This window comes from Arvicola amphibius, chromosome 1 (assembly GCF_903992535.2).
Source record: "Arvicola amphibius chromosome 1, mArvAmp1.2, whole genome shotgun sequence".
Classification (NCBI taxonomy): Eukaryota; Metazoa; Chordata; class Mammalia; order Rodentia; family Cricetidae; genus Arvicola; species Arvicola amphibius.
This window is the reverse complement of record NC_052047.1, coordinates 152,872,950-152,900,390: the sequence shown is the minus strand read 5'-3', so window position 1 is coordinate 152,900,390 and position 27,441 is coordinate 152,872,950. Positions and strand designations below refer to the sequence as shown.

The following is a 27,441-nucleotide window of genomic DNA, read 5'->3' as shown; positions in this document are numbered from 1 at the left end:
GGCCTCCAGGGAATCTGTCTGGCCTCCATGGCATCTGAGCACATGTGACTCACATATATGAAGACATGAACATACAAACGCATAAAGTTTTTCAAATCAAATACTTTTTTTAAAGAGGAAAGATATTGTCGCATTGGCAGGAAGAGGCTGATGCTGTTACTGACAGCAGACAGTAGGATCTCATGTTGATTAAAACCCTCACGTTCTTAAAAAGAGGCCAGACAATAAGATGTTTACAGCGAGACTGGCCAGGGACATGGAATGACAGCTTTGTTTCCTTATTTTTTTGATCTTCCCATGTTTAACTTCCAGGATAACAAAAGTTTGTTAATTGTATTTTGAAACAAGATCTCAAATACTTAGACTCAAGCAATCCTGTCTTGGCCTGCTGCTTAGCTAACACTCGGGCTTTGTTACCATGCCAGGTTCTTGGTTTTATTTTTTGTTACAGGAGACGAAACCCATAGCCTCTTATATTCGAGACAAGTGTGCTGCCACTGAGTGACAGCCCCAGCCCTTAAGAGGTTATTTTATTTATCAGTTGGGGGTATAACTTGATTGACAAGAACACTCACCTAATATACCCAAAGCCCTGGGTTTGATTTCCAGTTCTGCTGGTATAAACTACCTGGCCTCAGGCAAGGAATTGCTTCTTGAGGCTTCAGTTAACACTACACCCCATGCTATTGCTTTTTGTGGTATTGGTGGGAATCGAACATAGGGCTTTGGACTTGCTCAAGCAAGAGTTCTACCTCCGAGTTACATCCCCAGTCTGTTAATGTCCCCATTATAAATGATGTTGAGTGCAGGCCCTGATTGCCAGGGCTCACTGGAGGCCCTGTGAGTTAATAGCAGGTCCCAGTGCCCAGTGACTAAGAGGTATGAATGTCATTTTTATTGACCCTTTTCTATGTACATAAACTGACTGCGGATGGTGTGAAGAATGAGAGGGGGTCACAGCTCAGCTTCCAAACCCCTCACAGAACAAGTTCTTGTCCTGTCAGCTTGTTTTGCAGATCCCATCTCAGGGAAGGTCTCAGTCGCTAGAGAGCCCCAGTTAGCTCCAGTCTGATGCCATTTTCCTGGGCCCACTCACCAGATCTTCTGATCCCTTTCCCAACTATCAGAAGTTGGCCCCTGTGCTCTGCTTTCTGTGGCTGTCATCACACATGTGGCTTGAATGAGCATCAACAATGCTGCTGAATGAGCGCTGGGCGGCTCCTCTGGGAGATCTGCAAGGACATCTTTTTGGTCACAATAGCTGTGTGCATCTGTGTGTGCATGAGTATGACCTGTTTATATATAAACATGAAGCAATCTTTCATGCTTCTTATATACACAATGAATTTTCCGAGAACGAGACTATTGTGTATGGGGGAGAAGATTGTCCTTTGTTTTGTTTGGCATCTTTCCAGGACTTGGTGCCTAATTCATGTCACTGGCAACAGGGCGGCTCGTGGTGGCTGAGTCAGCCTCACAGCCACCTGTGTCCACTGTCTTAGTGGCTGCTGTGGCCGTCAGGGTCACATCTCTAGGAGCAAACAGGGGGGCCGTGAAATCCCTGCTATAGTCAGTTTGTGCCCTGCATCCTGAAATTTATATTATTTTATTATGGATTACTTTTCATTTTTTCTTCATAGTACAGTTAGGACAGAACATTGATTTTTTTTCCCCACTTGTTTAAAAGCATATGGGCACACAGGTTAGATTATTTATGAATTTCATTTCCCCTCAGTAAAGAAGGCATTAGGAAATATTTGTCATCCACATTGGAGCCAGGCATGACCAGCCTGCAAACCACCAGTCAAGGGCCCACATTTGTATAATTCGGGAGACCCACATCTGAACTGGTCTCGGCATCAACCATCAGTTATCATCGGGGAGAAACTTGCTGAGGTGAAATGCCCAACCACTCACTTGCCTCTGGGGTGTGGAGTCCGCCCCCATTGATGTTCTGTTAAATGGAGCCTTTCCCCTCTCCTCTGAGGAATGGTTTGGATTTGCAAATCCATGACTGGTCTCCTTGTAGCCTCCTGTCAATCAGTGTCTTTTCCAGACATCCCGAGACTGGGAAAAAGCACATGCTTGGCTTAACCAGCCTGTCCCTTTCTAAGCTGCTGCCCAGCCTCCTTGCCTTGGTCCCGAGGCCTCTTCTCTGGAATGTCTAGTCACCATCCCCTCCTTCGGCTCCCATCATCCTCACCTCCACGTGACTGTATCCATAACTTCCAATTCTGTTCTGACCTCTGTAAGACACTTCTAGAAAACTGTTCCCATCCAGGTCTGGAACTGGCCAGAGAAAAGCAGCTGCTGGGAAGGAGGAGCCAGATGTTATATTTGAGAGGTCCTGCAAGAACCTCTTCCCACCCAAGACTGAACCAACTGGGAGGTGGAGGTAAGTTATTTCTCTACCTCTGTGATTTTGTACCCCAGCCAAGTGGACTTTGGGTGTCCCCATCCTTGAACCTAACATTCATCTATGAAATTACCCAGTCTCTGGATCAGTGGGAATACTATAGGTTGCAGTCAGACAGATCAGTAGACACTTTACACAAAGACCGGGCCCAGTGTGCCCAGAAGCTCCTCCCACAGATGGTTATCAACTAAGTCACTTCTCTGCAGAGGAGGACTGGGCATCCCTGGGACCCAGTGGATCCTGGGAGGGAGGGCAGAGAGGCTGACCTAGCACTGGTGCCCAGGTTAATACTAATGTTCCCTCCCTCCTACTATGTATGTCCCAGAATTGAACTTGGGAAGTCAGATTTAGTGGCAAGCACCCTTAACCCCCGAGCCATCTCACCAGCCCACTAGCAAAATTTTGATACTTTTGTTGGCTCAGAAAACAGTACAAAAGCTGGGCAGTGGTGGCGCATGCCTTTAGTCCCAGCACTCGGGAGGCAGAGGCAGGCAGATCTCTGTGAGATCAAGACCAGCCTAGTTCTACAAGAGCTAGATCCAGGACAGGCTCCAAAGCTACAGAGAAACCCTGTATGAAAAACTCCCCACCAAAAAAAGGAAAGAAAAGAAAAGGAAAAAAAGGAAAGAAAGAAAGAAAGAAAGAAAGAAAGAAAGAAAGAAAGAAAGAAAGAAAGAAAGTACAAAAGATGACTGCGAGTTCTGGAATGCTCTTCAGGGAATGGATGGCATTAATCACTAGGGCACACACATACACTTGAGAGCCTTTGCGATGTAGAAGCCAAATGCTCTCCAGTGAGGCTGCCTATGAGGCACAGGCGGGAAGCAGAAAACACACAAGAGGGGTAATTGATGCCTCAACCCCACAATTCCCCCAGGTTCCAGGTCATCCCACTGAGGAGAATCTGGGTCCCCACTGCAGTCCTGATCTGCCACTAACTCCTTGATGGTGCAGGATCTGAAGACAGACTTTGACTGAATCAAGCTGCAGTTTGGATAGGGTTTGAATGTGTCCCCTGTGGTCTCAGGGTCTGAAAAAGTCATCACTTATTAAGAGGATGGAAACAATCTGACCATGTGTCCAAAGATGTGGCTCCTGGGAAATTAGAGTTAGATGAGGTCATTAGGTGATGACCCATGATTGACTCCTACTGGCTTTATAAGAAGAAAGAAAGAAGAACTCACTCTCTCTCCCCATCCCATCTGATCATAAGACGTTCTGTGTCATCTAGGATGCTGCCAGCAAGAAGGCCATTGCCTGATGTGGGATTCCCCTCTGTATGCTGTGAATATGTTTTATCATTGGTTAATAAAGAATCTACTTTGGCCTATGACAGGGTAGAATAAAGCCAGGCAGGAAATCCAAACAGAGATATATAGAGAGAGTAGGCAGAGTCAGAGAAATGCTATGTAGCTGCTGAAGGAGGCAGATTCCAGAGCTTACTGGCAAGCCACAGTACACAGATTTATAGAAATGTGTTAATGTAACATGTAAGAGTCACATAGGAATTCACCTAAGCTGTTGGCCAAGCAGTGCTGTAATTAATACAGTTTCTGTGTGATTATTCGGGTCTGGATTTCCAGGAAACCAACCAGTAGGCTCTGACTACAGTTGTCAGTTGCAGACACTTGACCTTGGATATGAACTTGCAGAACTGTGAGTCAAAGTAAGTCTGCCCCCTGGCTAGCTGGCTTCCTCTCTTTCTTTTTAAAAAGTCTATGTGTCTGAGTGTTTTGCATGCACATAGTATGAGCATCATGTGCTTGCAGTGCCCAAGGAGGCCAGAAACCTGTATTTGATCCCCTGGAAGTGGAATTACACACTGCTGTGAACTGCCGTGTGAGTGTTAGGAACTAAACCTGGATCCTCTGCAAGAGCAAGAAGTATGCTATGTCTCTAGCCCTAAGTCACCTTCCCTCATAACGTCCCCAATCTATAGTCCTGCGTGACTTACAATAGAAACAGACTAATATGGGAGGACTTGGTACCACTCATGAACAAGTCACTCCCCAGGCTTTATAGGCAGGGAGCACCCTCAGGAGTGGTGAACTCTTCAATCCGTAGAGAAGTGCCTTCAGGTTGGAAGCCAGACTGAGACAATCAGCTATGACCAGTTTCAGTGGACAGATAAATGAGCAGGCTAGGGCCATATCCCCCAAAAGGTGCCTGCAAATTTGGCCAAGACTGAAAAGATTTCTGGCAAGTGTATGAAGAGACCAGAATTGTCTTACGTAATTGGTGAAAGTAAAATAAAAAAAAAAAAACACTTTGAAAAACAGGGCACATGGATCACAATACACCTCAAATATCTACCTCTAGGAATATACTTAACAAAAACGAATGCATATCTAAAGAAATAGATGAAGAAGAAGAAGAAGAAGAAGAAGAAGAAGAAGAAGAAGAAGAAGAAGAAGAAGAAGAAGAAGAAGAAGAAGAAGAAGAAGGGAAGGGAAGGGAGAAGCAAAGGGGAGAGAAGGGGGAAAGAGAAAGAATGAGGGGGAGGAAGAGGGAAGAGGAAAGAGAAGGTGAAGAGAGAGGAGGAATAGAAAGAAGTGGAGAAGGGGAGGGGGATGGAGGGGAAGCAGGAAGAGGGGAAAGAGGAGGAGGGGGAGGAGGAGAAAGGAAGAGACCATCTTGAGATAGAAGCCAGTTCCCCTTAGTCAGCAAGGGCAGGGCCATGATGGGCCAGTTTGTCCGGGTGCCTCTTCCCCAGGGGACAAATAACTCTCAGGTTAGGTTGGGCCAAGGGCACATGTTCAGCGCATGTGGATTCCTTACTGGCTCAGTCTGATATTTCCTAAAAAAGAAAAAAGAAGGAAAGACCAATCTCAGTAAAGATGATCTCAGTCTCACCCACTTTCTGCCATAAGATGTATAAAACCCTGCCAGGCAGTGCAACCTGGTGGTTCCTCCCTCAGAGCCCCACCCACTCGCTGAAGATGTTTCTCACTTTCCCTCATAAGACCACGTTCACTCTATTCACTTCTCATCCGTGTTTCCTTAATGTTCTCCAGTAGGAGACAGTGAACTCGGAAGCCACTGGCTAGGGTGGCTTTGGTTGCCGCTGGTTGTCCAGCAACCTAGCTGCCTGAGTTAAGTAGCCATTCAGTATCAGGCACTTGGGTATCGGTGAGGTCTGCTATCTTTGGTGGTCTTTGAGTTCACCATCCATAGACACTGAGGGGCTGCTCTCCTGAGGGTCAGGTGTCAGGGTTCTGAGACTGGCCCCAAGGTATCGTGGAGCCATGGACTATTCTGAGACACCCCACCAGACACCTGCTTTCTGTGCCGTGGGGTTCAAAGGTGTGCTTGCTTCCCCTCTTAACTCTGATCCCAAAAGGCAGGAAAGCCCCGTGAAAGGCTCCAGGCCTGTTGGGACCCATTCCAAAGTCATTGTTCTTCATGTTACCTGAAAAGTCAACTCTGGCTGCCATGTCAGCAGGAATAAATGACAGTTCAAGGTCTGGTAGTCAGCTGAGAGCTTCCAAACCCAGGGCAAGGCCTATGATGGACTACTTGCCTGCACCAAGGACCATGCCTAGGTACCACACAGACACTCAAAGCTGATATTGGTAAAGCCACTTTCCAGACTGAGAAATGGGGTTCTAAGAGGGTCCCCAACAGGGGAAAAGACTTAGGAGCTGGATTCTCTTTACTCTGAACTGCTATTGAAATTGTGCCTGCCTGGGGTCATTCTTTTCTTAGATATAAGAGGAAGCAGAAAAGATGGGAAAAGTCTGTGATTATTGGTATGGCACCACACATGGCAAGGGCTCATTACCCAGAAGTCAGCTTGGTAGAAAAGGCTGATGGCTGCTGGAGTAACTTCCTGCATCGCCTTCCTCTTTGCAAGCCAACCCTTTCCCAGAAAGGAAACTCTGAGATGAGAAACAGGAAAGGGGTCCTGGTGGAGGGAGCTTGTCTTGGATGGCTCTGAGCAGGGCACTGGGGAAGGGGCACACCTAGTGCACTGAGTGAAAGGAACCCTGGAGTGGGGGTCAGCTTTCAGTTTGGGTCCTGAGTCAGCCTCCACCATGCGGTGCTGCCTAAGATACCTTTCCCTCTCTGTGCCTCTGCTCCCTTACCTGTACAACGTAGGAATTGATGCTCATAATAAGCTTATCAGGGCTCATCCACAGATTGCACAAACGTTAATGGATTCCCTCCTTCAGTCACCAACCAAGCACTGGGGACAGAGCACAAGGTAGGACTGGCCCTGGCTCCTGGAGTGGAGTCTGGGCCATGAAGACTGCTCTGGGGGAGTAGTTGCCCCCAGTCCACAGACCCTAGCCAGTACAAGATTGGCTCAAAGAGCAAAGAACAAACCTGCTCTCACCTGGGCATTACCCAGGAGCCCTCAAGCATGTTCCTGTTCTCCCGGTGCTCCAGGCATCAGCTTTTGGGGGCGCTCTCACCCCCATTTCCTGATGAACCTGAGGAAAAGACATAAAGTGTCCTTCTCGAAATCCGGCTGGAAGGGCAGATGACACTGGAGATAAATTTGCTAACAGGCGACCCAGCCAGAGGCTGGAGTCTGTGCAGAGGCCAAGGGGGAAGGAGGCCAAACAGGTCAGAGGTGGCTTTGGTGTCCAGGGACAAACAGGCTGAATTCTGGACAGTGTGGAGCTCCAAAATGGTAGCAGGGCAGAGGTCAATCCCAACCTACATATCAAGCCCTACAGCAACCCCAGATGAAATAAAGATGCCTGGTTAAATGGGAGCTTCATATGTACCACAAACAATATTTTGGTATAAATATATCTTGGCAATCTTTGGACTATACTGATATTTTCAACAATTGTTTGCTGTTGAGCTGAAATTCAACTGATTTTTTTTTTGAAGAAACAGAATCTTAGGTAGCTCAGCCTTTGTTTGGTTTAAATGTTTCATGTAGCGGTGGATAGCCTTGAGCTCCTGGCTTTCTTGTCTTTACTTTCCAATTCTGCATTACTGCTATGTTTTCGAAGTGGCTAAAATAGACACCCTGACCACCTCAAACATACACTGAGTTCCGAAACAAGAGTTACACGTTTGAATCCCAGCTCCGATTCCAAGAGGTTGTCCTTGCTGACTCACTGACTGGCTCTCCTATGTACGATATCCTCCCTCCCTAAGTGTGGAGTAACTGTTTGCACGTCAGTGAACAAGAGCCACAGCGCCCTGGGCTGTGCCTAGCTGACCTATGGGAACACTGGTTTCTCTCATAAAAAAAAAAAAAAGATCACCATTTCAGCCTGAGTTAAATTACATGGGTAGATGGTTCTTTCTTTCTCTCTCTCTGTCTGTGTGTGTGTATGTGTGTGTTTGTGTGTGCACATGCGCATGTATGTATGCATGGACATGCATACCCTCAAGTAGATGGCAAAGGACAACTTTCAAGAATCAATTCTTATGCTGGAAGAGTTGGCTCAGTGGTTAAGAGCATTGGCTACTCTTCTAGAGGACCTGGGTTCAATTCCCAGCACTCACATAACAGCTCACAACTGTCTCCAGTTCCAGGGGATCTGACACCCTCATACATGCAGGCGGTGTACACCAATGTACAGGAAGGAAGGAAGGAAGGAAGGAAGGAAGGAAGGAAGGAAGGAAGGAAGGAAGGAAGGAAGAGAAAATTATTTCTTTCATTTCATCATGTAGACCACAGCTCAAACTCAGGCTTGGTGGGAAGTACATCTTACCAGCTGAGCCATCCCACGAGCCCAGGTGGATGGTTTTCAAACCCTGGGTGATAAAAAGGAAATCTGAGGCCAGACCCTGGACCATGGTGGCTCCCAGCTCCCAGGATGTGTTTGTGGGTCCAATTTGTGTTGTGACTCATGCTTTTTACGAAAGGAAGTTGCCTTGCCAAATTACTTTCATGTTGTGTATTTCTTTGTACAGTACTGACAACGCTTGTTTCTAATAATGTAATTGAATTTTGTTTCTCATAGTTCCGAATGCGGGGAAGTCTGAAATTAAGAGTCAGCAGGAGCCGGGCGGTGGTGGCGCACGCCTTTAATCCCAGCACTCGGGAGGCAGAGGCAGGCGGATCTCTGTGAGTTCGAGACCAGCCTGGTCTACAAGAGCTAGTTCCAGGACAGGCTCCAAAGCTGCAGAGAAACCCTGTCTCGAAAAACCCAAAAAAAAAAAAAAAAAAAAAAAAAAAAAGAGTCAGCAGGCCCAGAGTCTGGAAGGGCTGGCCCCTGATTTCAAGAGTGCCTATCAGTCATTGTTCTCATGTTTGGGACAAAACACCTTACCAAAGCAAATCCCCGAATACAGGTTCGTCTTGGCTCACGGTTTAAGGGGAGGTAGTCCAATGTGGTTGTAAGGCATGGCAATGGGAACATGAGGGACATGGTCACCCCGCATCTGCTGTCAAGAAACAGAGAGAGATGAGCTCTGATTTTAGTTTACCATGGTGTTTGGCTGGGAACGGCTCCCATAGGCTCATATATTTGAAGACTTGGTCCCCACTTAGTGAAACTCTTTGGGATGGTTAGAAAGTGTGGCCTTGATGGAGGAGGTGTGTCATTGGAAGTGGTGTTTGAGCTCCAAAAGCCCACACACCATCCTCAGTTAGCTATCTCCCTGATGGTTGTTTTCTCCTTATGTAAAGTCTCAGCTAGCGCACCATGAAGCTCCAGCCCCATGCCTGCCCATTGCTATACTTCCTGCCATAGCAGTCATGAATCCACTACACTCTGGAATCGTGAGCCTCAAGTTAAATGCTTTCTTTCATGAGTTGCCTTGGTTGTGGTGCTTTGTCATAGCAGCAGCAATGTACCTAAGACAGAAGTTGGTACCAGGTACTTGGGCCAATCACTGTGACCCGCCTGACTATGCATGTTTTGGAGGAATGTAGAGACTTTGGAACTTTGAAATGAGAAAGTGGTTGAATACTGTACTAACCCTAACCCTAATCCTACACCTAACCCTAACCCTAACCCTAACCCCAACCCTAACCCTAACCCTAACCCTAACCCCAACCCTAACCCTAACCCTAGCCCTAACCCTACACCTAACCCTAAGTGGGGCTTAATGGGCCATGGTAGTTCAGAGGGTAGTTGCTGCAAACAGTGTGGACTGCGGGTGCCTAGTTCAGGAGTTCAGGGATTTGCAGGGGGGAACAAGCTTAGCAACCGGGTAAGAGATCATTCTCGTGGTATTTTTGAAAAGAATAGTGCTATTTTTTTTACCTTGGCCTAAGACTCTGCCTGAGGCTAAACTGAAAATGTTTGGACAATTTCATGGACAGAGGTGATTCTACAACAGCCTAGTACTGGCTGTGTCGTGTGATAATTAGGGATCACTCTTAACGCAGACCTACAACGAAAAAGAGCATGCAGGGCAAAATGTACAATCTGAAGAGAAAAAGAACACAAGGAAAGTTCCTGTTGGAGCCTTGGTTTGTGCTCAAAGAGACAAGAGAAAAAATTGGTATAAAGGGAGTGGTGTCTTCGGGTCAAGACACCACTCAGCTAATCCTGAAACTCGTGAAAGGAAAAAGCCTGAGGGATTTCCTCTGTCTCAAAGCAACTGCACTGGAAATCTTATGCAAATGCAAATCAAGAAGGCAGCCAGGTTTCAGCCCAAGCAGCCTGCAGAATTTGGCAGTTTTGGCCCTGTGGTTCTGGCTTAAGGATCTTGAAGGATACAGGAGGAAAGGAATCTTCCTCTGCAGTTAAGGAAAGCCAACGAGGCTAAGCTTGTATCAGAGGAGTACCTGCATGGAGGCCTTGGGGGACCATTGTGAAAAGCTGTGAGTGTGGAGCCTGGATTGTTTAGAGACCCCAGGCTGTTGGAGACGGCAGAGCCAAGGAATACCTGCCAAGGAGAGCAGCACACAGGGCGTGGAGTTGTCCAAGAGAAAAGTGTGCTGCAGGGAGCATAGCTGGAACCAGAGCCGTCTAAGCCTTTGACACCAGACATAGAGCTACAGGATTAGGAACTTGCTCTACTGGGTTTTGGTCTTGTTTTGGTCCAGTATTTCCTCACTACTATGATAGGATACAAGATAGACCTTGGCAGATGTGTGGGAGACAGACAAAGCTTTATTGGAGAAAGGGAAGGGATGGAGGAGAGAGATAAAGGGAGTGCAGAGCTTCATGGGAAGAGAGAGAAAGAAAAGGCGAGAGAGAGACAGAGACAGAGACAGAGAGAGAAAGACAGAGAGAGAGAGACAGAGACAGAGACAGAGTCAGAGAGAGGAAGAAGAGGAAGGAGTAGGTGGAATTCTATTTGCCATTTAAAGGGACAGGGCAAGGCCACACAGTAGGCCAGGGTATGGCCTGCCATGCGCACAGGGGTGACACACTCTGCCAGGTCCCCAAGGTGCGGGGCCAGGTGTGCATGGATGCTAACCCTCACTATGCCCCATTCCTTCCTTTTGGAACATTAATGGATATTCTGCGCCATTGTATGTTGGAATTACGTAATTCATTTTTAAAAATTGTATAGGTTGTCATAATTAAGAGATTGCCTTGAGTTTCAGAAGAGACTTTGGACTTTTATACTCCACTGAGACTGTGAAAGCCTATGGGGACTTTTGAGGTTGGACTAAGTGTATTTTCATTATAGCTATTTCATTGTAAGTGTATTTCATTGTAGCTATGGCTACAAGCCTATGAAAGCCAGGGAGTGGAATGTGATGGTTTGAATGAGAATGGCCCCACAGAAGCCTTCTATGTCTCTTAACCTCAGTTATGAGTCAACAGTCATCAGTGCCACTGCAAAAGAAGTTTCCTTGCCCAGAGCAACCAGTGGCAGGCAACATGGATCATGGACATGCACATGGTTTCTGGCAGCAGTACAGACCATGGACGTCAACATGGCTTCAGGTTGCAGCATGGGTCACAACCATCACCATGGCCTGTGGTGGATCATGGGTACCAACATGGCCTCCAGTGGCAACATGAACCATGGGAGTCTCTTGGAGGAGACCCAATCCAGAAGATGAATCGTTCATCTCAGACATCTTGTTGCTTACAGTCAAGGTGATCGTGCAGCTGAGCAGCAGTGTCAGAGGGCAGGACCCTTGAGAGCTTTAGGCAGGTGTACACTGTAGTAGGAGGCCGTTTTTTTGGTTCCTGGCTGCTCAATCCCAATAACCACATAGAAACTGTATTAATTAAATCACTGCTTGGCCCATTAGCTCTAGATTCTTATTGGCTAACTCTTACATATTAATTTAACCCATTTCTACTAATCTGTGTATCACCATGAGGCTGTGGCTTACCAAGTAAAGTTCCAGCATCTATCTATCAGCTTTTCTCTGACTCCGCCTCCTTTCTCCCAGCATTCAGCTTAGTTTTCCCTACCTAGCTAAGTTCTGCCTTGATATAGGCCAAAACAGTTTCTTTATTCATTAACCAATAAAAGTAACACATAGAAGGACCTCTCACACCAGTACACCACCTTGCCTTGGGCACTGGGCACCCCACTGGTACCCCAAGCATGATCACTGTGTTTGCAGCTCAGGCATAGTGCTGTTGCCCTCTTACATCCCCTTCGGGAAAGAGGAATCATGCTACTTCCTGGCTGAGTGGTGGCACTGACCCAGCAGGCTGCTACAGGGTGAGGTAGGCCATGGTGGCCCGAGCCTCTAGGGCTCAAGGACTGACCTAACTTGACAATGACTGTTATTCTTTTGGCCCTTTAAGGGGCAAGCCACACCCACTCCCGCGACCCCTGACTTCTCACCGCAATCTTGAATCTCTCTCTTCCTGTTCTCTCTTGGCGTGCACCTCTCTCTCTCTCTCTCTCTCTCTCTCTCTCTCCTCTCAGTAATAAATGTCCAGTTCTACGCCTGCCTACTGTGTCTATGTGCCTTTTACCTGCCACATGTCCACACCCACCCACTTGGGTGGCTCTCCCAAACCCACCACGAGCTGTCTCTCCCCACTTGCCACATTGTGGGACCAGCTCGCCCAGGATGAGCCACCACTCGTGAACCGCTGCTCTGTGAGCTCACCGCCTGCTCACATGGCCCCTCAGGGATCTTGCAGGGACCCACAGTCATCTCTGCCTTGGGACTGGCTGCTCCCATAGTCCACTGCCTGCCTACAGCTGCCACCTGGGACTTTATAGCATTTTTAAAAGACAACAATGACCTTCTCCTTTGTCTGGAACAGCCATACTCCCAAACCCGTTGCCACGGTGTCCCTCAGGCTCCACATCTAATACTATCATCTTGGGGGTTAAAGTCCAACATAGGAATTTTGTTGGAATTCAAACATTTAAAGCATAGCAGGTCTATTTATTTGTAAAAGTTCTGAAGTGAAAAAACCTTTATTAATTATCAGGAGCAGACTATATTAGCAAGTTATGTATATGCATCTAATGAAAATGGATAGCAATGAAAAAGAATAAACTACTTCTACAGGGACCCAAAGAGATGGTTCAGTCATGCTGTGCCAGCATGAAGGTCTAAGTTTGGATCTCCAGCACCTACATAAACAGCCAAGGTTGGGGGGAGGAGCCTATAATTCCAGTTCTGAGGAAGATGAGGTTAGCAGATGGCGGGTACTCACTGGCCAGTCAGCTGAGTCAAATGGATGAGTTCTGGGTTTAGTGAAAGACACTGCCTCAAAAGTGAGGTGGAGCCATGAATGGTGGTGTGCATCTTTAATCCCAGGACCCAGGAAGCAGAAGCAGGCATTGTCCATGTAGTGAGGTTCAGGCCAACTAAGACTTCACAATGAGACCCTATCTAAAAATAAAGACATGTGGGTGAGAGGTTGAGAAAGGTATCTGACTTTAGTATTTGGACTTCACACACACACACAACTCCCACACACATACAAATTCAAAACTATTGATCTATGTGAAAACCAATTCATGGATGTATGGCATAGAAATAAACTTTGAGCAAAATTAATCAAATATGGAACTATAATGTATTAGTCAGAGTTCTCTAGAGGAATACACACACACAGGTAAAGGGGGACAGTATTAAATTGTCTTACAGGCTGTGGTCCAGCTAGTATAACAATGGCTGTCTACCAATGGAAGGTGCAAGAATCCAGTAGTTGTTCAGTCCACAAGGCTAGATGTCTCAGATGGTCTTCTATACACAGAATCCCAAAGATGTAGGGTCTAATGCCAGTGTAGGAATGGACTTGCTAGCAAGAACAAGAGCAAGCAGGCAAAGAGAGTAAGCTTCCTTCTGCTTTGTACTTTATAGGCTGTAAGTAGAAGGGTGGGTCCAGATTAAAGGCGCACCACAGAAGATCCAGAATAGAAGTGGCTCTTCCTACTTCAAATGATTTGATTAAGAAAAAAATCTCTTGCCAAGTGGTGGTGGCTCATGCCTCTAACCCCAGCCCTCGGGAGGCAGAGGCAGGAAGATCTCTGAGTTTGAGGCTAGCCTGGTCTACAGAGTGAGTTCCAGGTCAGCCAAGGCTGCACAGAGAAATCCTGTCTCCAAAAATAAACAAACCAAAGAACCAACAAATGAAAGAAAAAAGGGAAGGAAGGAAGGAAGGAAGGAAGATTCAAAGGTCTGGTGGTGCACACTTTTAATCCCAGCATTAAAGGTGGAAGGAGGCAGAGGCAGGTGGATCTTTGAGTTCGAGCCCAGCCTGGTCTACATAGCAAATATCTGGACAGCCAGGGCTACACAGAGAATCCCTATCTCATTAAACCAAAAAAAGACTCTTTTTTCCCTGACATACCACTGAAGATCCCATTGTCATCATAGGCCACCATTCCACCTGGTGTTACCGATGTTGTAAGAACAAGCCGTATTAAAGTCTTGTTGAGACATCCCTGATGCCAAGATCTGCATCTTTGATTTAGGATAGAAGAAGGCAGAAGTTGGTGAATTCCACTTTGTGGCCACTTGGTGTCAGATTAATATGAGCAACTCTCTTCCAAAGCCCCGGAGGCTGCCGGTATTTGTGCCAACAAACACATGGTAAAGGGTTGTGGTAAGGATGGCTTTCATATTTGAGGGAGGCTTCACCCTTTTCATGTCATCCAAATCAACAAGATGTTGTCCTGTACTGGAGCTGACAGGCTCCAGACAGTATGTGCAGTGTCTCTGGCACAATGGCCAGGGTTCGCATTGGCTAGTTTATCGTGTCCATCCACGCCAGGCTGCAGGACTAGGAACATGACTGAGGCTCAAGTTCTGGCCGTCAGAGGATCCACATCTCAAAGACATTACTTCACCAACCTTAATGCAGATAAGTTTAAAGACGCTGGTTGCTGAGAAGTGGCTCATCTCTAAGGGTTGTGCGGTCAAGTATATCCCAAATCACAGTCCCCTGGACAAGAGGAGGGCCCTGCATTCCTAAGGGTTCCCCTGCACCCCGCCAAACCATGTTCAGTAGTAAATCTCACATCCAGTCTGAAAAAAGAAAAAAGACCAAAAGAAAAAAAATCCCCTCATTGGTGTGCCCAGCCATTTGGGTTTTAGTTAATTCCAGATGTAGTCAAGTTGACAACCAAGAACAGCCTCACAAATACCTACTATGTGATTGCATTAGCAGGAAGTTTACTGACAGACAGAACCTGTCTACAGAAGTTCAAATAATGGGTACTGATAGGGAGTCAGATTCAGATTGTAGAGGACACAAGGAACTGGAAATGTTCTGAGTCTTCACTAGATAGTAGATAAGTAGTTGTAGCAGATGAGCTGAGGTAGTAGGTAAGTAGTTGTGGTAGTAGGTGAGCTGAGGTAGTAGGTAAGTAGTTGTGGTAGTAGGTGAGCTGAGGTAGTAGGTAAGTAGTTGTGGTAGTAGGTGAGCTGAGGTAGTAGGTAAGTAGTTGTGGTAGTAGGTGAGCTGAGGTAGTAGGTAAGTACATACACAGACATTTGTCAAGGTACAGATTTTACTGGGTTTGAGTCATATCCAAGAAAAAAAATGGAGTCTATATTTTAAGAGCAATGAGAAGCCACAGCTGGGGTTTAAGCAGTGACTTGACATAATTTGTTGTTCATTTATAAAAGGTCACTCAGCTGGGTGAAAAATGGACGAGAGGTGAGAGCCACTGCAGTTGCTCTTAAGACAGTCAAAGGCACCCTGTTAGGAGATACTGATAAAAATTTGCAGAAATGGATTTTTCAAGGATATTTAGAAGGGGACTGGAGAGATGGCTTGGTGGGTAAGGGTGTTTGCTGCCAAACCTGATGACTTGAGATCAGTTTTTGCAGCTCATGTAGTGAAGTGTTAGAACCAATGAGCACAAGGTGTCCTCTGATCTCCACATATTCACTGCAGGGTGTGTGCACGACCATGCACACACATGCTCACACACAAGCATGCGTGCGTGCACACACACACACACACACACACACACACACACACACATATATATGGAAAAACATTTGGAAGGAAAATTAAGAAGAGACTATATTTCAGAGGTAAATAGATGGACAGATGGTAGATGTGAGAATTAACGGATGGAAGGAAGAATAGATGAAGGAAGGATAGATTCTGAGTGGATAGATACATAGAGGGCGAGTGGATGGGCAAATGGGTAGTCTGTGGAAGGGAGAAGTGACAGACAGTGTGTGTATGGGTTTGTGGATACAAAGAATATGGATGGGTTTGTGGATGGGTGAATTGGTGGGTTGATGGGTGGGGTGAAGTGACACATTGGGTGGATGGCAGATGAATAGATGTGTAGGTGGCGGGATTATAAGTGGGTGAACAGGTAGATGGAAGAACTCCCTTAAGTAGTCAGGCTTTCTACTCTGGCTTTTGGTGTCCAGAGGGTAGAGATGAATCATCCTATCTGTGAGCACACTGACTTTCCCCTGAGACATCTGTGTTTACACTCTCGTCATTCCCCAGTGCCCCAAAGAGAAAAACTAGTTACTACAATGCCCACCAAGGAGCAGACACTTACAAATAGGCTGTCTTAATGAGATGAGAGGATCTCCCAGTCCTCTGGGCATTTTGGGGAAGGTTCTGGTGATGCCCATGTGAACAAGGTGAAGGTAGAGTGGAGAAACTTCCTAGGCTTTCCCTTGGGAGGCATGAGGTTGCGTGGTCCCTCCTATCATTCCCAGCAGCAAAACACCACCAGAAGGGCCTCTTCCATCGCCTCCCTTGTTAAGACACTCTCATAAGCCGTTGAACTGTTACTAGTAAACTAAGTTAGTTTAGGTCAAAGATTTGGGCTTGTGGCTCCTTCTTGGTGGGAGAGAACTCACCCCTTACATAAGCCCTCAGTACATTTCGATGATGGCTGACCTTCCAGCCCTCTCAGATGCCATCTAAGTCATGTGGTCCGGGCACCACCACTTCTAGTCAGTTAGTCCCTGTGATCTATCCCTGTTACTTCATAACAGTAGGCCAAGGGAAGACAGAGAGAGCAAAGGTTTGGCAGTGCAGGGACAGTGGCTGTTTGCAGAGACAAGAAGGTCTGAAATCCTAACTGGAAATGACTAATATGATCCAGAGATGGTGCTCCAGGTGCCCCTACCACATGCATTTCCTAGACTTTGTGACTGGCTAATCTCTCTCCCTGTGGGAGTCTGACAGCTCAGCCTCCAGAGCTTTTTCTCCTCTCCCCAGGCTGGCTGAGTTTGTGCTATTTGGATAAACAACATTCCCCTCTTGGGATGCCAGCAACAGACTTATTTACCTGGTGGCAACCAACCAATTCCTTCCCACCTACCCCCATCTAAGATGCCAGGATGCAGGGCAGGAGCTGGCACCTTGTAATACTCACGGATGGAAGACCTGGTCCCTGAGGGTGGTCAAAGTTCTCACACCAGCTACAGGGATCCAGGGCTGGATACCACAAAGTCACCTTGCCCAGACCTGTGATTTCATCCAGTAATTCAATATCTTACATTCAAGTGAAGATGTAGCTGTATTATTTCCCTCTACGCCCCAGTCATGATCAGACACTTTATACTTTTAAACCCTGTGTGTTTTGAATTCTTTCAACCCTCTGCAGGAGTCAGGAGTGTCTTAGCGGCGCCTTCTCCCTTAGGCTGTGTGTGTGTGTGTGTGTGTGTGTGTGTGTGTGTGTGTAGTGGGTGAGATTACTTACTCAGTCCAGGCCTCCAAGAGGCAATACAGTTAAAAAACAAAAACAAAACACAGGGGTAATGTCCAGCTCAGGAACAGGAATTTTGCAGTCATAGACTGAACCATCCCCATCTACGGCTTCTGTGAGAGTCTGGGGCAGGGTACAGTTGTACCAGCTGTTGGAGACAAATTATACTATGAAACTCAGCCGTGAGTCACATTCCAGCACAGGGGAAATGTGCAAAAGTTATACGCCGTCTTTGGGGGGTGCCAAAAAAAATCATCTTGGTTTTGTCTTGCAAGATGTTTAGCTTGCAGAATGTGGGGCAGACGGAGGGAGGGGGTGGGGAGGACACAAAGGGGAGCAGATCTGTCTCCAGCCGACTTTGCCTGTCACACACCCTCCATCGCTTCTAATAACAACACCCAGCATTTAATCAGCCCCTTTGTGGAAACAGGCGATGTCACACTCATTAATTAGTTAATCCACACAGCCCCCTGGGAGGAGGAGCCATGTTATTATCTCCACTGGGACCCAGAGGGAAACTGAGGCCAGAATGAGGATTTGGCACAGAGCTCAGGGAGCTCAGCTAGGCAGCTGGACCAGGAACCAGTCTATAACTTGTCATTGGTTGTGAGGCCCTCATTTTGTCCTCCTCCGTTTGTCCATTCACAACCCTGCTGCTTGTCTCCAGTGACACCTGCCTGAACTAGTCCAGAAGATACACTGAGGAAAAGACAAGCATGGTATTAAAGCCACACCAGGACAAGTCCCAGAGTCTGTGTTCAGAGTTAGCCACCTTGCATGACTTTTCTTGGTCAAGGATCTCAAAGTAGGGATAGAAGGACTGGGGAGATGGTGCGTTTGCCAAGTGCTTGTTTAGCAAGCATGTAGACCTGAGTTTAGATTCCCTAGGACTCACCTAAAAAGCTGGAGATGAGCCAGGTGTGGTGGTGCACGCCTTTAATCTTAGCTCTCAGGAAGTAGAGGCAGGAGGATCTCTGTGAGTTCAATGTCAACTTGGTCTACAATAAGTTCCTGTACAGCCAGAGCTAAATAAAGAGACCCTGTGGGGTAGGGGGAGCTGGACATGGCCTGTAATCCGAGCATCAGGGAGGAAGAGACAAGAGGATCCCTGGTATTCACTGGCCAACCAGTCTGGCCAACCAGTGAGAGAGTTCCTGGACTAGTGAGAGACACTGTCTCAAAGAATAAGATAGATATGGTGGACGGCAATAGAGAAGAACATTCAGCATCAACCTGTAGCCTGCACACACACACACACACACACACACACACCACCCTACATACACATATACAGCACACACACATGCATGCACACACACACACCCCACCCTACATACACATATACAGCACACACACACACCACCCCACATACACATATACAGCACACACACACACATGCATGCACACACACACACGGGAGATCCAGAGACCCTGTGGAGGACCACTGAAAGCCTTGAAAGGATAAAGACTTAGGTCAGCCTGTCAGCCAAATGAGACATGGACAGGAGGCAAGGAAGGGGTAAGGAGTCAGAGGAAGGAAGTCATAAATTCCTTCCAGGAGTTCAAAACCAGTTACAAAAATAATGCCTGCAGCCTTTACCTGTGTTCCCTTGTTTCTGACTCACATTGCTGAATCCTAAATAATTAACTAAATACGTTTAGTCTGTTTTGGAGCTGGTGATTGCACCCAGGATCTCATGCATGCTAAGCACAGAACCTTCCCAGACCTTGTCTTTTCAAAGGGGATGATCACAATCCAAAGCATCCCCTTCCCTTTCCCTTTCCTCTTTCCCCCAGTTGCGCAATGAGTTTCTCAAACTTTCACATGTACTCAGATCCCCTGAGCGTTTTGTAATCAGGCTAAGATCTTGGGTTAGAGGGTCAGAATTTCTAGTAAGTTTCCCTATAGAGTGTCCTACCCAGCTGAAAGAGTTCGAAGGCTATGTTACTAGCAATGAATGTACCTTTCAGTCCTGCTGTGGGATGCCCTATATGGGAGTCAGTGAAGCAGCGACTCGGTGAAAAGGACATCACCTTGAGGATCCCCAGTATTAGCCTCCCACATTCTAGACTGTCAGAACCGGTTTGGCGAGAGTCGCATGAATGGGAAGGGTGATGTGTGAGTGTGAGTGTGCTGAACAGCTAAGGGGTGGACTGTAGGAAAACATCTTGGGAAGGCCACACAGCCATGCTTTCTCCATGGGAGCTTCTGTGAGTAAGGAGGAGGGCTGGTATTGCAGAGGACTTTCTGCCTGGCCATAGGTCATCTACCGCGGTCCACAGGACCAGTAGAATTCTTTCTTCCAGGGGTCTGGAACTTTAAAGCAACAGGTATACATCTCTGGCTGTTTGTGGTTTGTTTTTTGTTTGCTTCTTTTGTTTTTTGTTTTTGTTCATAGGTTTTTGGTTTTGGTTTTGGTTTCGGTTTTTCAAGACAGGGTTTCTCAGTAGCTATGGAGCCAGTCCTGGAACTTACTCTGTAGACCAGGCTGGCCTTGAACTCACGAACTCACAGAGATCCGACTGCCTCTGCCTCCTGAATGCTGGGATTAAAAGCCTGTGCCACCACCACCAGACTGACTGTGTGATTTGAATGAATTATGACAATCTAGAGATAGGTCCTTGACCTGCAACCAAGGTCTCCCCTAGTCCTTGTATTTCCTGAATTCCTTAAGGTGTTTGTTCCCATTTCCCATTTTCTTTACCTAAATCAGAGCTTGCCTTTGAAGTAGCCATAAATAATTCTGAATCACCAGGGAACAAAGGGAAGTCTGTCCTGATCTCCGGGTTTCACTTTCAGCCAGATGTCCACTCAATCGCCCTGATTTCACCTGATGACGACTGGGCCCAGGAAACATTTTAGAGACTTTTCTGTGTTAGTCCCCTTTCACCTCTCATGGCTTTCTGCTGGACCTTTGGGACCTGGTTGACTGCATCATCATGACCTCTAGATCCACTCATACCCTTGACCCTCTGAGCAGGTGTAGCTCTCAACTTAGGTCCCACGTGCAACGTTGATTCTCTCATGTGCCTCCGGCAGCGACCTGAGATCCTTAAGGGCAGGCTGGCACCCACCCACTCCTCAGACTCAACCCAGCACACCAGTATAGCTGTGCCCCTGCTAAAAAGCAGCTTTCAGGAAGGCGTGTTGAGCGACTTGCAGCGTGAATGAATGGGCGTGTGTGAAGGAGAACAGGAGGGGCGATATTCTTCATTTACCAGAAAATCAAAATTGATCAAACGCCCCTTTGGCTGTCAGGCACGATGCTGGGCGTTGAGGAAGGTGGGAGTCGGGGTAGAAGGGAGGGCATAGATAAAGATGTGTATCCCAACTCTTCAAGACGCTGCTAGGTCCCTTGAAGGAGGTGGAACCAATCTCTCTCCTTTCCTCCCCCCAAACGAACCAGTTCTCCGGTGATCCTACTTGCTATTTTTCCTCTCCCACGCGAAACCCTGTCACGCGGGGCCCGAAGGAGGGGGAACCCAAGCAGCCCCCGTGCCCCTGTACAGTGCCTGCGTTCCAACCCCTCTCGTCTGCCCACGGAGCCCCCGTGGAGGCCTCAGTCCCGCGCCCACCGCCCCCACGCGCCGGGAGCCCGGCTCCCGCAAAGGCTCCGCCAGCTCCGACCTGAGCGCCGCTCCCCTCCCTGGCACTAGGGGGCGCTGCCGCCCCACGACCGTCGCCATGGTCACCGCTGGCGGCGGAGTGGGGTTTACGTAAAGGACGCAGCGTCCCCCGGGGGGCGGAGGCGGCCTTCGCGCCGGCGCCGGCGCCCTGCGGAAGCAGCGTTAGTGAATAGGGGCCTTGGGGAGCCCAGGATGGAGGTGGCGGTCGCAGCGGCCGCGGCGGGCCGAGCCCTGCGGCGGGCGGGAGGTAAGGGGGCCCGGGCCAAGTCCCGGGCACGGGCGCGGTGCGAATGGCGGGGCGGGCTGGGCAATGTCCACAGCGCGTGGTGGCCCGTCCGACGGGTCCGCGGGCGGAGGTGCGGCTGCCACGCGCGCCTGTGGCAGGTGTGAGGTCCGCAAAGCCCCGGGCCACCGGCATGAGAATGATGACACGCGTGGCACGGGCGTGGGCAACGTGGATCCAGCACGAGCAGCATGATTTTTCCCGGCAAGGGTGTCAGAAGACTCACCCCCGCCTTGGTGTGGCGGTGGCCGCCCAGGTGTGAGGAGGGTGCACCCTCTGTATTGGAGGGTGATGCACGCAGCTGGTGCGGGGTGGGTGGCTAGCTAGTGCTGGGCCATGGTGCTGCGGTGGGCATGGGTGTGAGGAAGTGCTGCCATTGCCTGGATGTTGGGATGGTTCTGGCCTTGGGCTTGACATGGTTTGGAGTGATGATCCTGGGGGCTTGAAGAATCAGTGTCCTGGGCATGACCAGTGGCTCTGGCCCAGCTGTGAGAAATGGCTTTGGCTTAGCACAGTGCCCTGGAATGACTAGCACTGTGAGGGGAGACTTGGTGGCCTTCAGACCCTGATAGATAGAAGGGTAAATACCCATCTTGACAGGGAGATCGGGAGGGGCAGTGCCTCTGTTATGGGGCTCAGTTTTAATGCCTGTTGGGTATGCTGGCCCGGGGACAGAAGACTGGAAGAAGGTTGGTGTTCTTTATAATGGACAAGAATAAGAGACACCATGAGATTAGTCTACCATTAGATTCTTGATTGCGGTCCTAGGTCGATCTCTGCCTGGTTATGAACCTGTACCGGGCTCAGGAATCCTCCCCACTTTGTGGAAGATGGGAGGAATAGGTTATTCTCACTAGTGGTCCTTGCTTCTGACCGGATGGGACTCAGCAAGGTGCAGAGAAGTGGCTAGAGTCTGCAGGTCAAGCAGCCATGTGGCTCTCCATCTATCTAGCTTTCATTCCTGGGCCCTTTCTTTTCACTGAGTTGATGGGGCTGCTACTCGGTTTCTGGGAGTTGTCTCTTTGGGTTTCAGGGGACCTTTTGAGGGCTGCGGGAAAGATGATTCTGTGGGCACTGAGAGTGTTTTGGGTTTGCATCTGTCCTTACCAGTCTTCTGAGAAGCTTGAGGAGAGCTTCCTCCCTCTCTCGTCCTCCCTCCCTCCCTCTCTGCCTGCCTCTCGGTGCCACATGCTACTTCACAGAGTTTGTGCCCCCCCCCCAAAGAAGTCTTGGGATGTTGGAGAAGACTTCAGGATGTTATGGGTTTCTTGGGGGGGGGAGGCATGGGGCAGAAGCAAAGAGCTGAGCTTTTCATGGGGAGGGTGTTTCTTTGCCAATAGGGGTGCTTGGAGAAGCCTCCCTCACCTGCAGGAACTGAGCTGAGTTCCCTAAAGTTGGAGTCTCATTCATTGTATTTACAGCCAGATGACTGGAATTCCAGTTTTGGCTGGGTGACCTTGGGCAGATGTTACCACCTCTGAGTGTCACTTCACACTGCGGTCCCAGTGGTCACAGAGAATGGCACGAGATGTTGTACAGGGAAGCTTCCACAATCAGTGAAAGGCTATACAAAGGTCAGGGGTTCTCATCAGGCAAAGAGACCAGGACAGTCAGAAATGGACGGAGTGTGGTTGGTGAGGAAGGGAGCTGAAGGCCGAGGGCTTGTCCTAGGGAATTAGAGACCCAGAGTAGACACGATCCTGGTGGGGGGGATGTGGGGTCTGTTGACACCGTGAGTCAGCTGCTGAGCTGGAACCAGGCCCCAGGTCTCCTGAGGACGGTTCTGGTCCTGGACATGGCCATGGCGATTTCGGAGTTCTGCAGGAGTGGCCCGAACGGGAGGGAGCCTTTTGCTTGGGCTGCAGACACACCTCTTTATCTGGGAAGGTCTGGGAGGTGCCTGTGGCTGACAGATCTAGGGTACCTGTGTGGGAGGGAGACTCGGAAAGTGTGTTTTCTCTTGAGAATTTCCCTTGTTTCTGAGAATGGGAGTGGGGAACATTATGTCAGCATTCTGGAAGCTGTGGCCTAAAGAAAATGAACTAGGTCAGGGTGCTAAGTGGGCTCAGGGCAGGTGGTCCTGTGGGGGAGGTTGAAGCTGTATGGCGGGGGGATGGGGGGCAGTGAATGATGCCCTAGACACATGGAGGAGGAAACGAGTCCGTGAGCATCCTTAAGGAGTACTCCAAGGCTGGATAAATATGATAAGAATTCCCAAGGTATCTATCCTGATATGATCCACTTCTGACTGAACACCCTTTCCAGGTGGGGAAGGTGATGAAGGCTGTAAATCGCTGTTTTGGCCTTTTTCTATCCCTCTGAGTGTCTGCCATGGCCAATAATTCATTGCAAAAACTTGCTCCCTGAGGTGCAGCTTTGCCTCCTGTCCAGGCTGCAGTGCTGAACCACAGGTAAAAAGGTGTGGTGAGCTGACTTTTCCACATTGGAGGATTCACTCTGTCCCCACAGCTGCCACATAGACATAGCCCGATGTGGCGAGTGTTTTCTTGGCAGTTCCCAGGATGGCGTGAGGGACGACCCAGGCCATCCACATGCTCTCTGAAGTGCCTTTCTTCCTCCCAGGAGGAAGTGCTTGGCACTTCACCTCCTGCCTGGAAAGCGCCCTGTAGAACAGATCCATTAAGGAGGAAGCCTTCAGCCTCTCTGCTGTGAATATTCAACCCTTAGGTCCCCTCGGCTCACCCTCCACACCTCTGCCCGTGTGTTCTGATTTGTGGCTTGGCCTTATGGTCTGGTGTTCCAGGGCCCTTTTCAGCCACCCCTTGCCATCTGCTTGGGATCCTGGGACTCTGCACAGTGGAGCCGGGCAGCAGGTGGAGTAGATCAGAAGATGCTGAGAGGAGGAGTTGACCTCTGTTCCCCCAAAGCAGAGCTGAGCTCTCTGTGCTGTCCCCAGGGTTTGAGAAAAGTAGGGAGCTTAGCCAGGTAACCAGCTTGGTCATTGTACAGAGAATCTGGCTTTCAACAGATTCAGGAGAGGCAGGGATCTGGTAACAGAAGCAGATGTTGAGGGCAGGCTAACCTCTGGAATTGAGGTTTTCAGCTCTAGCCTTCAGTTTACCCCCATTTTCTCTGTCTGTGTTTCTGTAAAAGTTGCTTTACTCAGCTCCTGGCATCCTTTCCTTCCTTGGCTGCTCCGTAAGTCACAATGCCCAACTGCTTGGCCTGAGGGGTGCCAGGGAATCCAGCATTACTGACCAGAGGTTATTGACCAGAGGAAGGATCCCCGGGTGAGCTCGCTGCAGCTGAAGGAGTGGCCTGCTTCTGGAAGACACTCTGCCCCTCTTCCTCTCCCTCTTCCCAGGACAGAGAAGGGAACTTCTGCATTCATTACCTGTTGGGTCAGCACTCCATCTGAGTTCAATTTCTCACCAGAATAGCTTAACATTACACTCCAGCAGGCTGGACAACTAGCGCTTAGGGAAGTATCAATGAGTGTGTGGTCAGGAGAAAATAAATCTTTCTGAACCGCGGAGTCTAGGACATCTGAGGATGTGGTTACCAGTGGGCAGGGCTGAAAAATGTTTATCTTGATACTCTTTTTCCTTACTGATACCTCTTTGAGCTGGGTTGAATGGGGACATGTCTGGGTGTGCATGGCTTTCCTGGACAGGGAGCTGACTTTCGGTAGGGTCCACTTTGCTGCTTAGGAACCTAGGAGAGATAATGAAGTGGGCACCAATGCAGCTGAGGGTGAAGGTGTGGTTTCCATGAGGTGTTTAGCAGATTGTGGTTGAGGAAAGCCGGGCAGGACTGTTTCCACCACAGGGCTGCTCAGAGAGTACACATGTGTGGAGACACGTGTGCCTGCAAGTGTGTCTGTGGGAAGTGAGGGCTGAGGGGGTGTGAGCGGCTGGGGTGTGGGAATTGTGGGCTCTGGTGTCTGGCTGGCCTGGTGTCAGTGGGTGTGTGGAGTGGGGTTTTGCAGAAGGAGGGAGCAGTGAAACCCAACAGGCAGGATGGAGGGGTGGTCTTCATGCTTCCTTGATGGTGTCTGCTGAGGAGCCTTTCTGCTTCCCCAGTATTCTTTAGAAAGAGCCTGGCTCTCAAAGTCCTATATGCATGTGACCTGGGAGTTTGGGGAGTGATTTACACCTGCCTCCCACCTGTTCCTCCAGCACCTGGAAGTCCAATGGGGACAGTCCAGATAGTATCATAGCCTGAGGATAAGGATAATCTGACTTTAGATGCTGAGGGCAGACAGATCTAGATTTCTGTACTGGTACTTTTCCAGACCTCAGTTTCCTTATCTGTAAGATAGGGACAGCAATCTCTCACTAAGCAGAACTGTAAGAATTTTACCCTTTAGTGTCCGTGGAACAGAGATCAAGATGGGAGCCATGGAGCTTTCACACAGTCAGGACTTTTGCCCTCTAGTCAGAATTTATTCCACCAAAAAGTATGACATCCTGATCTGAATAGATTAGAAGCAGGGAGGGAGAGCTGGTTCTGATACTTGATAAGGAGATGGCGGGGCCATCCTGCCCTGGAAGAGCCTCTTAGTAGCATCACCTCTAGAGATGCCTCTCTGTTGGATACAGTGGAAGCTACTTCTTGAGAACCAGCTCTGGGTCAGGGTCAAAGAGGGTCATGAAGACAAGTTGGGCACACTAGAGAAGAAGGTGTAGATTCTGCCCCCAAGGGGTTCAGATTTCCAGAAGTGCTGCTTCAGGAGGTTAAATGAGGGGAAGTAATTTGAATGTTGTGATTAAAGGAGATTTGTATGGTCTTGGCTCTTAACCCAGGCCCTTAGGACCAGTGGGAGGATAAACCACAATAGTGGATGTGGCCGGGAAGGCCGGCACAGTGCATAAGTCAGAAGCAACTAAAAGCAATGAAAGCCATGATTGGAAAGGTAGGGAAGAGCTAGGTCCCCAGGACCACGAGGGTAGGAGAGAGGTTAGATTTCCATCTATGTAAAACATGGCCATCACTGAAATGTCCTGAGTAAGGATCTAGGCCTGGGGTCACCACCCTGGAAGAGGCATCTGGAATAGGTACTCAGGCTACTGATGAACAGGAACATGGAAGGTTCAGAGCAGAAAGCTGGAGCAAGGTCGTGGCTTCCCCGAGAAGCTAAGTGTGAAGAGATGAAGCTGGATGGAAGATGGAGGGGAGACAGAAGCCACAGACTTTGTGGGTTTGGTCTCCAGAAGATGGGCATGAAGAAGGGACAGGAGAACCTGCACAGGGCTTGGAGTTGAGATGGTGGATCCCAGCAGGGTGACACCGGGCCTGAGTGTAATCTAGAGACTCTCAAGGATCCCCATGAAGTTGTTGACACTGTCCTCAAGGTTGTCCTTGTCTCTGAGGCCCACGAGGGCTTCAGTTATTCCTAGTACTTAACTTCTAGGCATTTTTTAAAAATAATTTTCTCACCAAATTACCCCTTGAAATTTCGCCTGCCTGAGTTCAGCCCAGGAGGTTACTATTCTGGGAAGTTTCATCAAAACCCTTTCAGCGTTGGAGAGTTCTCCAAGCTGGGGGCTGGGTGGGAAGAGAACAGGGCTTGTCTGCACTTGTGTTGGGGGGGCTGTTTCCGAGAAGCATCCCTCACCTGGAAGTCTTCCTAGCCAAGGAGCTGCTATGTCTCTTTGGGGCCTGAAGAAGGTGGCCTTGGCTGTGGAAGCTGAGATAAGAGTCCCGTGTTAATTCGTCCCCAGTAGGCTCTTGTCATGGTCTCTCATGGAGCCATTTAATTAATTTATGATTGATGTTCCTGGACTCACTTGTGATTAATTCATTATTGATGGTCCTTCATTATGTACTATATACCCTGTACCTCCCTGTCGTGGCTGCCCTGATGGACAGGCCATGTCAGGGATGGGCTCCGTGGACTGCATTTTTTTCCCTCTGGGAACAGGACCCTCCACTTGTCGTTTTCCAATCCTTGTATATTTGAGGTCCTAGAGGATTCTAGTGTGTGTGTGTGCAGGGGGCTTTGCTATGCCACAAAATAACCGTAAGTAGTTGAGTGTGGTGATCCACAGCTGCAATCTCAGCATTTAGGAGGCAGAGGCAGGAGGATCATTGCAAGTTTGATATGAGCTGGTCTACATGGAAAGATTTAAGGTAGCTGGGGTTACATAGATAGACT

General features: G+C 48.6%; 1 protein-coding gene across 1 annotated transcript in view; it reads left to right on the top strand.

Annotated features, from left to right (window-relative positions):
- The first annotated feature begins 21,162 nt into the window (after nucleotides 1-21,162).
- Nucleotides 21,163-27,441, top strand: part of Dagla (diacylglycerol lipase alpha) — a 56,703-nt gene continuing 50,424 nt past the window's right edge. Inside the window, exon 1 of the mRNA XM_038341609.1 lies at nucleotides 21,163-21,287. The gene's annotated coding sequence lies outside the window, so the exon portion shown is untranslated. The remainder of the gene's footprint in view (nucleotides 21,288-27,441) is intronic.